This window comes from Solanum tuberosum, unplaced genomic scaffold, assembly GCF_000226075.1.
Source record: "Solanum tuberosum cultivar DM 1-3 516 R44 unplaced genomic scaffold, SolTub_3.0 scf00769, whole genome shotgun sequence".
In the NCBI taxonomy this organism is placed as follows: Eukaryota; Viridiplantae; Streptophyta; class Magnoliopsida; order Solanales; family Solanaceae; genus Solanum; species Solanum tuberosum.
Window position 1 is genome coordinate 19903 of NW_006239710.1, and position 13772 is coordinate 33674.

Sequence of the window (13772 nt, forward strand, 5' to 3'; positions counted from 1 at the left end):
TGTTGCGGGGTCTGTCCCAACATCCATCTAAGTATTTTAGAGGCTTCATAGACAGTCAGTCAGTTAGTTTTGAGTCTCTTATCTATGTATATATGTAAATATTCTATTTTGAGACTCGAGTTGCCTTTTGGCAAGTTATGCATCAGTTGGTTGTTTTATAACCTTTCATTTCATTGAGTTGTGCTGTTGAGTTAAGTTTCCGCTGAGTTAAGAAAGTCAGGCCAAGGGTTCGCTTGGGGCCAGCAATGGTCTCCGAGTGCCGGTCCCGCCCAGGGTGTAGGCTCGGGGCGTGACAAGCATATTATGAAATAATTTTGTGATCTCTAAGTGAGAGTGGGTAGGTCACTTTTTTCTTCTCAATAAATATTATTCTAATTAGAAAAAAAGAAGAAGATAATATTTGCCTTGTTTACGTCTTTTTTTGCAGTCTATTTCAAAAAGTTGCGGTCTATTTCAGACATACTTAATTAGAAAATTACACTATGTAATTAGATGAAAATATATTTTTAATGTATGTATATTATTCTCTCCGTTTCATTTTATATGTCACATTTTTACTTTGTACTTACATTAAGAAATGATGTAACTTTACCCTTCTATCCTTATTTAATGTTTTCTTAAGTCAACTTTATAATAAATGATGAATACATTTTCAAGATTAATTAACTATTCTATCAAGGGTATAATAGGCAAAATTTGGTAACTTATGCATAAATTTTATAAAATGACAAGTATTGTGATCCAGATATTTATAGAAAGGAATGACATACAAAATAGAACGAAGGGAGTACATATGACACTCCTTAACTTCTACGTAATTTTACTTTTTTATATTTTGACACACCTCAATTAAAATTCTAAATCCTACTATGATTTTAAATATTCCCTGGGACACAACAACAGGACTATTGAGATATACAAGATAATTGACAGCATGAAACACGTTAATAAAGCTAAAGTAAAACCAACAATTAATACCTTATCATGCCAATAATTCGATATTAAAAAAGATCTTCTGCTTGCCAATTTGGATTCTATAATCTATGAAAAAGAATAAAGTATTAGTACTATATTATATTTTATTTAGGTCACTTTTCATCATTTTATGTCTTTTTCCATGCAAGCATACTGCATATGTATAATTTATTATCCTATTCGTGGCATAAAGGACACTAAATATCTCATAATAATTGAAAATATTCCTTGACCTTAGTTTAATAATTTTATTAGCTGTACAACAAGTAATTATCAACATGGTGATGGTGGTTCGATGAATATGAAACACGAGATTTCCATCTTTCCAATTCAACGGGACATCACATATAAAAAAAATAAAAATTCCCCCACATAATTAATGACGTGCTCCGTAAAATTTAAAATTATTTTCTTTATTTTTTCTAACATATTTTTATCTCCAAAGCCATCTGGGGCGTATTAATCTCCAAGAAAATTGTTTGGGCCAATTGGACACGATAAAAGGGGAAAAAATCCAAACAGCAGGAATGAACATTTGTTTCCTATTTTTTACATTTTCAAACTAAAATTCTCATATTATATTGCAAGAAACTTTTGAATTTCGAATACATATATTTCACGGATATTCTTTCTTTTGGAGCAAGTAAAGAAGATAGTAACGATAATTTTTGTCAGCCACGTGAAGTTCACAATTAAACATAACAGTACCCTTTTTTGATAAATTTGTTAGGTTCAGAGTAAAGGACTAGAATGAATATTTTTTTATTATACATTACAAATAATAATTTAATCAAGTGAGGTATATTAAGGATCACAAAAAAGTAACACCAATACATTAAGAAGTATTTTGATCACTTTCTCTAACGAGTTGCAACATACATACATACATACATACATACATATATATATATATATATATAAGCTTCACGTGGGCTTTAGCATTCTTTGTTAAAATGTATATTTACTACCGGTAAAAATTATTTTTGTTGTAATGAATAATGAATCCTTTAAGTTATTCATATATTTATTTCTTTACATTTCTAATCACCTTAATGAAAATACTAGCTACTATAACCTCTCCCACATTTTTCTCTTGCTGATTCTCTTAATGATTTTCACAAGAGAATGGATTCCTTTTTTAGAACCCCATATTTGGTAGATATAGTAAGAGAAAAAAATGGAAGAGAGTTGAAATTGGATTCTATACAACAAGGTGATGCATGGAAAGGAATGGACATGTTTATTTTCAACTCTTGGCATTGGTGGACTCACAAGGCAAAATCTCAAGGGTATAACATATATATCTACCTTCTACTTTTCATCTCTCTTCAAGTAATTCAAAAGATACACACAAAGAAATGAGTCATCAATGTGCAGATCTAATTCCTTTTTTTATATGTCAAGTACGTGCAAGTCTGATTCTCTTTTATGAGCTAAATATATCAAAAGATAATTGATAATAGGTGCAACAAGACTTGAATCCGTACATGGACATAGCTACATTACTAAAGAGGGGTTCGAACGAAATCAATAAGTTTTTCTTAAATTCAGTATTGGCATAATATACATGTGCCTTCTAAGTTGACCTCATATTACATTTATGCCCTCCAACTTTGAGTGTGCTCAAGTAGACATTTTTGGCATATCCACTAGCAACATTTTTGGTCTAATAGACCGGCATCATATCTTGATTCATCGATAGCAAAGCCATCAGTATAATCGAGTAAATGACCTTATCAATTGTTTTAGAAGTAGAGCTTCACATGAAAGGATCAATTTTACAATTTTTATTGTTGTAGATGAGACTATATGCAAGAAGGCACAAAAGTGTCAAAAGATATGGACCGTCAGATGGCATTTTACAAATGCCTAACAACTTGGCAAGATGGGTTGATCAAAATGTTGATTCTTCTAAAACCGAAGTCTCCTTCAAGGGCATTTTTCCCACTCATCACGCGTAAGTTTGGTTTTTTCCGATTATATTTAACTATTTTTTTCAAATCTTGAACTAATATCATATGGCTTTAAATATATACATTAAGGGTGTGTTTGTTAGGAGAAAAAAATATTTTCTGGTATTCCATATGATAAAAGTTATTTTCAATGGAAAACATTTTTCATCAAAGGTAAGGATATCCATTACTTGTGGGCGGATGGCGGAAGTCATTTTCCTTCCAACAATCCAAACTCTTAACTTATATTATTTGTTTCAACCAACACTTGGATAGATTTGGTATGAAGGAAGATTGTAAAAAATATTTTTCAATTTTTCATGTTCAACTCTTTAAAAATCAGAATAATGATATCAATAGTGGAAGTACATATAAACAAATTTCATAAATGACATTTCACATTGATATTTGTTTCCTTCACACCCTTGCCCTACCTCCCAAGATCCCACCATCGCGCTCCGGACCACAAACACTAACTCCACCCCTACCAACGAGATGCCCACCATTTTCATTCCATAATGTTTGCCTAAATTATATATATACTTTTCGTATATTAATGATACGAATCACCAAAAAATAAATTTAAAAAATTACTCATTTTTCATAAAAACATTTTTCATTGTACCAAACACACCCTCTGATATTACTATTAATCTCTAGTACTACTCAAAAGATTCATCAAAACAATCTCAAATTCGCTAATATTATTATCAATCTATATATATCGTCTTATAAATAATGTTTTTCACTCATCAATCAAATATTAGAAAACACAAAATATGACTTTCGTCGTATTAAACATACCCTAAATTTGCAACTTCCAAAGCTTATGATCAGTCGCATCAATTAATTATGTTACATTTTGATTAATTAGGGGCAAAGAATGGGGTTCATCAGGTTCCAGCATCTACTATTGTTGTTAACAAAGTACTAAGTAGTATTAAGACACAAGTTTATCTCCTTGACCTCACATTAATTTTGTCACAATCAAGGAAAGATGCTCATCCATCAGCATAGAGTGGTCAGCACCCTGTTAATGATTGTAGTAATTGGTGCCTTCCTGGTCTACCAGACACTTGGAACCAATGCATCATTGGTTATGTAAAATTGGAATTTAAAACTTATATACACGGACGGACAGTTTAAAGAGACTTTTATATTATATATTAGGTCTTTACATATTCAGTGCTTCATGGTATTTGCTAGGGAATCAAGTTTCACAAGATACTATTGTGCATGCGAAGAAAATGTGATGCATCGTGTTGACAGTCAGCTGAGGGAATCAAGTCTCGATTGTTGGATTGATACATATGAAAGGAAGTCTGCAAGTTCAACTAAAGCAGTACTAGTTTTGCATGCATTTGGAAACACAAAATGCAATCAAAGAATATCAGTAAGTTTTAGGGTAATTCGATTATGAAACATCCATCATATGATACGTGATTGAAGAATAACAATCACAATAACGATCTAAGAGGTTAGGTGTGCTTTACAAATTGCTCCGTCTGTAAGCTAACTTTAGCGCCTAGATGACAGAAACAATCTCTTCAAACTGCGGAGAAGGCCACATATAATGACATTAAGTGTATAGATAATAAGGTGACTGAAATAGTTTGACTTATAAATTACATTTTGCGCCCAGCCAAAAAAACCTACCAAATTTAATTTAATACTAATAAGCTTTCTAATGTTTCAAACACCAAATATTTTTGTAAGTGAGAAATAGTAAGATAATGGCTCCCTAGATGGAACCATCTAAGAAGAGTAACCTTGAGGTAGAGGCTCTATTACAGAATGTTAGCAGCAAATCAATAATCTTGGAAAAACATATGAGGAATGTGACACAAATCTTAAATGAATGACAATTGGTGTCTATCAACAAAGATGCATTTTTAGAAAATCTGATAGGGCATATCAATCATCTAATAGATGAGTGTAAGTTTCATGATCCAAAAATGAAAGTGATGACACTTATCTATTTCCACCAAGACAACTCAGCCTCAACTCAATGAAACGAAAGAAAAACAAAAAGATAAAGTAAAAACAAGATAAAAACAGAAAACTTATTCACTAATACATAATGTGCGGAATGAAAACATAATTATAAGTCACGGTGTCTTTGTTTCTCAAATAGAACAAAGTGTAACATAAAAACAATAGGGGCCGCCAGGGTGACAAACAGCTACCTCTAAAAAGTCCTTTGACAAGCCTCGTAATTAGGAGAAGAAGAAGAAGAGAAAACACGCGATACCGGACTCGGAACCTACACAAGTGTAGAAGCAAAGAGTGAGTACCAACCAACATGATACTCAACAAGTAACCAAATAAACAAGGCAAACTAGCTAGAAAATGGGTACTCCTTTCATCACCAACCAAACCTCCTCAACTACCACTTGCATAGAAATCAGTCAAACCAAACAATTTCATAACACACCGTTCACAAGGCTTAACCACACAGTTCAATAATCACAATTCAACAACTATCACGTAGAAAGTATATCAATCACAAGTAACAAGTAGATCAATCACAACTAACGAGGAGATCAATCACAAGTATCAAAATGTATCAAATCACAATAGTCAACTCTTGTCGAAACCATTTCCCTTCGGTACAATATCACTGGCCAAAACCATTTCCCATCAACTTTATATCACATCACTAGCCGGAATCATTTCCCTTCAACTTTATATCATACCATTTGCCGAAACCATTTTCTTTCAGCACATGAATATCACTAGCCGGAACTATTTTCCATCAGCTTTATATCACATTACTATCCTGAACCATTTTCCTTCTATTTTATTTCATTTGACTAGCCATAACCATTTCCCTTAGGCTTTATATCACACTTCTCTTCACAGTGTACAACAATCAATCACATAAGCAATTTCACACCATAAGAAAGAGACAACAATTCAAGCAATTCAAGTCCACATTTATGCCATCAAAGTATTCAATCAATCAATCAAAATAGGGGCCACAATAAGGCAATTCAAAAGCATTATGATCAATATGTTGTCTTTTCATTGATCCCATTTTTATTCACTAAGATTAATCAAGTGGAACAATGAGTCCATCATCTCATTCTCATTGCTCCCCCACACACGCAATAAAGGAAAATACACGATTCTACAAGATTATAAAGTAACTCCAAAAACCCAAATTCGAAAATGAGGTTTGAATATGAAAATATTTACTTGAAAACATTACCCAAGGCATTTGGAACTCATCGGTGAAAATCATTTTGACAAAAAAAATTAAAATCAATTCACAATCACGATTTTAGTTAAGAACTCAAGTTTTTGGAAAACCTTATCATTTGCCAATCAAAATCTCAAGTTTTGATGTTAAAATCCATAAATAATCAAAGGAAAATGAAGTTTTAGGGTAACAAAAAGCCTACCCAAATGATTTAGCATAAGAAATCTCTTCAAAATTGCCTCCAAAGGTTTTAGATAGCTCAAAACGGTCAAAAAAGGCTAAAGAACCCCGAAATGATAGGCATAAACCCCCTTTGATGTCGCTTAAGAAAACACAGGTTCGCTTGAGCAAATCTCGCAAAAAATGGGGGTATCACTTTTGTGAAATGGACTTCACTTAAGTAATCATCGCAAAAGTGAGCCTTGGTTCGCTTAAGTGAACCCTGCTCAAACAGCCAGTCTCGCTTTTGCGAGCCGGCCTTCGCTAAAGTGAAGGTCGCAAAAGTGAAGACCCTTCACAAACGTGAGGACTGACCAGAAATATCAGCCAACACAAAAATAATCAAAGTGACTCTCGAGATTCGTTCAGAACCCCGTACACACAAATCATATATGTAAATTGACTATACTTAACATTCGAGACTCAATGAAACCATCGAAACACACATCTGAGGTCTCATTGACCTGAAACTTGTGAAAGTCACGAGAAATGAACATAATGCCTAAAAAGGTCAAATCAAGCTCGGGACCTCTAAAAATTCAATCAATACCTCACCTAGGCCTAAAATCATCCCTCAAATCCGATTGAACTCTCAAAATTCGATATGAGCAGCCAAACCATGAATGTTTACCAAGGTCAACCCAAACGCTAATATTCCACAAATTTTCAACTTAGAACCTCAAATCCTCAAAAAGACTCTAAATCTAAAACCGACAACGTCTCTCTAAAACTATTCCCAAATTACGAAACTGATGAAATCGATGGACTTCCATTCCGACACTCAGAATTCCAAAAGACTCCAAAAAATACTTTTAATTAAGTTTAGCGTTCCAAACTCAAAGCTTACAAATTTCACAACTTTTTACTCAAATCTCGAAACAAACTTTCCAGTCTCACTCAAAAAAGACTCAGGGTTAAGATCCAGAGGGATAAAACGATAATTTACAAAGATTTTGAAAAATAACCATTCAAGTCATTATATTATCCACCACTAAAAATCATATTTGTCTTCGAACATAAAGTAAAAGAAAGTACTTGAAGCCTCAAAAAGTTGAGGATATCTAGCATGCATATCTGGCTCTATCTCCCAAGTCGCCTTACCAACTGAATTGTGATTCCACTGCACCTTAACTGAAGCAATCTCTCTTACTCGACTCAAAATCTAGAAAGGTCCAATGAATCTAGGGCTAAGATTTCCCTTCTTTCCGAACCTCATCATACCCTTCATGGGTGATACTCGGAGCCACACATGATTACCCTCCATAAATACTAAGGCTCGAACTCTCCGATCTGCATAACTCTTATGTCAACTCTGGGCTACCAATAATTTATCCTAAATCATACGGACCTATTCCACTATATCTTCAAGCAATTCTATATCTAAAGAGTCCATCTTAGCCAAATCAAACCAACCAATCGAAGAACTACCCTATATTCCATACAACATCTCAAATAAGGCCATCTGAATATTGGAGTGATAACTATTGTTGTAGGCACACTCCGCTAAGGGCAAATATTGATCCCATCTGGCACCAAGTCAATCACTCAAGCTTACAGCATGTCCTCCAACACTTGAATCTTTTGCTCAGTCAGTCTGAGGGTAGAAATTTGTACTCATATCTAACCGAGTACCCAAACCATGTTATAAATCCTTCAAGAAATAGGAAGTGAACAAAGAACTTCGATCAAAGATAGTGAAAATAGGGACTCTATGTAGTCACATGATTTGGATGATATATAAATGGGTTAACTTCTGTACTGTATACTTCACATGTACCAGAATGAAGTGGGATCACTTATCCAACCTATCAACAACCACCCAAATGGAATCATAACCACTCACTGTAGTAGGAAAACCCACAACAAAGTCCATAGTGATATGTTCCCACTTCCAAATAGGAATAGACATCCTCTAAGATATACATCTGGGCCGCTAGTGCTCACACTCGACATGTTAATAGTCAACACATTGAAACAAAGTCTACAATGTCCCTCTTCGTGCCAAACCACCGGTAATGTTTGGTCAGATTATGATATATCTTCGCCGCTCTCGAATGGATGAAATATCGAGAACAATGTGCCTCTTCAAGAATCAATCTAATCAACTCGTTGTCTTCGACACACAAATCCTGTCTTCGATCCTCAAGACATCATCAGAATCAAGGACAACCTCCTGAATGTCCCTCTCATCACCTTGTCTAAAATGAGAAACAACTTCTCATCATCAAAATGGTGCTCATGGATCTGCTCAACTAGGAAAGAATGGGCCTCTATGAAAGGAATTAAACCATCGTTCTTTTCAAAAATCTGCAAGCTGATGAGACTGCTGGCTAATCTCTGAACATCTCTGGCCAATGGTCTCTCATCAAAACTGATAGCGGCAAGATTCCTCATGCTAGAAGTTTTCCTACTCAAAGGATCATTCACCACATTGTCCTTTCTTGGAAGATACAAGATGGTGATGTCATAGTCCTTCAGTAGATCAAGCCATCTACGCTACCTCAAGTTCAGATCCCTCTGACTGAAGATGTACTAAGACTCCGATGATCGGTAAAGACATCATAATTTTTCCCACACAGATAATGTCGCCATAACTTAAGCACAAAAACTATGATTGTCAACTCTAAATCATGAGTAGGGTAGTTCTTCTCATGGGTATTCAACTTTCTAAAAGCATAGGCGATCATTTTCCCCTTCTACATCAAAACACCATCCAACCCGACTCCAAAAGAATCACAATAAACTGTAAAGTCTACACCCTCCTCAGGTAAATTCAAAAGAGGAGTCGAAGTCAATAAGGTCTTGAGCTTTTGGAAGTTTTCCTCACACTCATCAGACCATTGGAAGCTCACACTTTGTCGAGTTAATTTGGTTTAAGGACATACAATAATGGAGAAACTCTTAAAAACTTATCTATAGTAACCTGTAAGTCCCACGAAACTCCAAATCTCGATGACTGAAGTAGGCCCGTTCCAACTTATAATTGCCTCAATCTTGGCTGGATCCACTCGAATACCCTTCTTGGACACCACATGTCCCTGAAATGCATCAGAATCAAGCCAAAACTCGCACTTCAAAACTTCGCATATAACTTCTCTTCCTTCAATCTCTGGAGCACAATTTTCAAGTGTCGATCATGATCCTCTTTAGTCTTGGATTACACCAAAATGTCATCAATGAACACTGTCACAAATTAATCAAGATTAGGTTAGAACACCCCATTCATCAACTCCATGAATGTTGCAAGGGCGTTAGTCAAACCGAAAGACATCACAAGAAATTTATAGTTCCCATAACAAGTCCAAAAAGTTGTATTACGAATATTTGATGTCCTAATCTTCAGCTGATCAAAGTAATCTTAGAAAACAAAAAAGCTCCATGGAGTTGATCAAATAAGTCATTAATAAGAGGAAGATGATATTTGTTCTTCAATGTTACTTTCTTCAACTATCCATACTCAATACACATTCTCATGGTACTGTCATTCTTCCTCACAAATAGAACAGGAGCACCCTATAGAGAAATACTAGTGTGAATGAATCCCTTGTTCAACAAGTCCTGTAACTGATCCTTTAATTCATTCAACTCAACTGGATCCATATGACAAGTATGGATAGAGATGAGATTTGTGCCTAGCTCCAAGTCAATAGCAAAATCAATATCTCTATTCAGAGAAACACCTAGAAGATCAGTAGGAAACACATCTGAATACTCTCAAACCATGGGTACAAAATCCATGAGAGGTGGTTCAACACTAGTATACCGAATAAAATCCAAACAGGACAAAAACCCTCTAGCAACCAATCTCTTCACTCGAATAAATGAGATAACTTTGGTAGGATAAGAACCACTAGCACCGGTCCACTCAACTCTCGAGACACTCGGCATAACTAAGGTCACAATCTTAGCATAACGATAAAAAATATTATGATGCGGGGAGAGCCAACCCATACCCAAGATAAAATCGAAGTATATTATCCCTAAAGTGATCAAATCTACCCAAGTATCATACTTGGCCAAAGAAATATGGCGAGATCGATACACTCAATCCATCAACAATGACTCACCCACTGGTGTAGAATTATGAATAGGCACAAGTATGCTATCAGAGATCATATCGAATCCAATTGCCAAAATAGGTAGGAACAGATCAGAAAGTAGACCCCGGATCAAAGAATACAAACACAGGTCGGTGGCAAACTGGGATAATACCTATAATCACAGCATCAGAAGTCTCAGCCTCAAGCCTTCCTGAAAAAACATAACATTGTCCCTCTCGATCCCTTAGAATCTGAGTAGTACCCTGACCTCACCCTGTGGAGTTGAAGCCCCCCTACCAGAAGTCGCGCCACCTCTACTAGATTGACTTCTACCTCGACCCTTGGCTGAAGGCGCTGAATCGTCTAGTTGGAGTAGCTGAATAAGTAAGTTAGGGTCCTAAGTGAGTATGCAAAGGACATTATCGAATCAAATAACCTGGATAACCACACTACTATAAGACCTCGGCACGAATAACTATTGTGACGAACCAGATGAGCTATCATGGCCATCTCACCCAGAACCATAGGATCCTTCGATTGTCTGCCCACACTCAACTGGTGGCGTCGATGCATGAACCGGCCCACGGCGTTGAAAAGAGTTTCTACTTCTATGCGAACCCCTACCTCCAGATAAGGTGCCAGAAAACTAACCAGATGATCGAGCTCTCTTGGGGTCCCTAAACTTCTCTCTAACCATCAACTATGCCTCATTGGCGATACTCATAATGAACTAGAATGAAGCCCCTCTCTGGCTTCTTTGAACACATAAGACCTGATGGAGAAAGTAAACCCTCTCACAAACATGGGAGTCTCTCCGCCTCATCCGGAACAATAGTCATGGTGTGCCTGGATATCTCACAGAAACAAGCCTCATATTCACAAATAAATTGTCTTGAGTCAAGCTCTCAAACCTCAATTGACTCTCTTGTCTCACGCTATAAGGGATGAAGCACTACTAGAAAGCATTGGAGAACCCACTCTACTGGAGAAGACCCAACTAGTCTAGAGCTCACAAATTTCCAACAAAACAAACACCATGAGTACCACCAATATCCACTGCCTTAAGCATATCATGGCACAAAGTCAAATATTTATAAGCATCCTCGCTTAAGTGGGGTGATTTCATCCTCTGAAACATTTCATAACACTATTAATCTGTTGTCGTCAGGATAACCTCAGGAGAAATTTGTGCACCCACAGTCGATGCAGGAACTATTGGTAGCTCACAAAACCTAGAGCCTGCTGACCTGTGATCTGTTCCCCAAATCCAGTCTGAGAGCCATGTGGTGTACCTGCCACACCACCCTGAGGGAAGTTCTCCAACACCTCTAACATCCTCAACAAATTCTCCTCAAACAAAGGAGCTCCAAACCCGGGAGAAACCTGGTCCTCAGCAACCTTGACCTGTGGCTTAGGAGAAACCTCTCTAGATCTGCCTCTAGTTGGTGCTTCTCCACGTGCACGACCTCTAGTCTGTTCTACTCCACGAACACGACCTCTTACTTTGGCGCTGCTTCTAGCCCTAGTTTGGGTCTCAACCAGTGTCTCGGGGACTACCTCCCTTTTACCCTTGGAAACAAAAGCTCTGATCCTCAGCATTTGCCATGACAACACGCGAAAACTCAAAACTAGCGAAGTTAACCATGCACGATAAGAAAGAATGAATAAAAGAAAGTTTCCTAACCATTTTCATTGCCTCTTAAAGATAATTACAGGCGTCTCTGTATCGATCCTCGAGACTCTACTTCGACTTAGTGTGAACACATGTGAGACCTATGAACCTGGGGCTCTGATACCATTTTTCACGATCGAAAAATGGACTTGATGACACTTGTATATTCCACCATGACAAGTCAGCTTCAACCCAACGAAATGAAAGAAAAGTTGAAAGATAAAGCAAGAACAAGATAAAATCAGAAAACTTATTCATTCTATAATAACCCCAAAACCTGATTTTACAAATCTCAAAATGGTTAAAAATGGTTGAAACCTTGAAAATGGCAGGCATAAACCCCCTCTGATGTAGCTTAAGCGAGCACATGTTTGCTTAAGCGAACCCCGCAAAAATAGGGGGTCTCGCCTTTGCGAACTGGGCTTCGCTTAAGCAATCATCGCTAAAGTGAGAACTGGTTCGCTTAAGCAAACCCTGCTCAAACGGCTAGTGTCATTTTTGCTAGCCAGCCTTCGCTAAAGAAAAGGTTGCACAAGCAAAGGCCCTCCGCAAACGCGAGGACCGCAAAACTGAAAACATCAGTCAATACAAGAATCATCGAAGGGACCCTTGAGATTCGTTCGGAACCTCGTACACACAAACTATATATGCACTTGACTGTACTCGAGACTCTGGACACAATGGAACCATCGAATTACGAATCTAATGTTTCCTTGACCCAAAATTTGTGAAAGTCACAATTAGAATCGAACACCACACCTAAAAAGGACAAATCAAGCTCGGGACCTCTAAGAATTCAATCAAGACTTCACTAACACCTAAAATCATCCCCCGAATCTAACAGAACTCTTAGAATTTTGATCTGAGCATTTGAACCCCAAATGTTGATCAAGGTCAACCCAAAAGCTAAGATTCCACAAATTTCCAACTTAGGACCTCAAATACTCAAAAAAACTCTGAATCTAAAATTGGAAACTGCGGTAGACCAATTTTCACTTTCTAGATCTGATGGAATCGACAAATTTTCACTCCGACACTCGAAACTTCAAAAACCACTTTTAAGCAACTTTAGCCTTTCAAACTCAAAGCTTGCAAAATTTACAGCTTTTTACTCAAATCTCGAAACCAACTTTCCTAACTCACTCATAAAAGACTTGGGATTAAGATCGGGAGAGGTAACATGATATTTTACAAAGATTTCTTAAAATGACCAATCGAGTCACTACAGTAAGAGTGACAATGGTATATATTAAATGTTGTATACACTGGTTTGAACAACTCTTTAAAGTTACCAAGACACTCCTCAACCATGCTATGCATATCGTGAGGTTCTGTATTCATTCATGTCCAATCTTAATCTCACAGTTCTCTTTTACCACCAAGGACAACATGCACAATTTGTCTAAAATCACCACTAAGGGTGTGTTTGGTATGAAAGGAAAATATTTTTCGGAAAATGTTTTCCAATTTTCTCATGTTTGGTTGGGTAAAATGTTTTGGAAAATATTTTTTCCAAATCAACTCATTTTCCTCAAATTCAAGGAAAATGACTTCCCTTCAAAAAGTAAGGAAAACATTTTCCAAAACTTTCCTCCAATTTCAATACAATTTTTTTGTTGAAAAAATCAATTTAAAGCTTTTTTTAAAATATATTTTTCAACTTTATTTTTTTATTTTTTTACCCGATCCACCCCCCCTCCCACCAGCCCCCT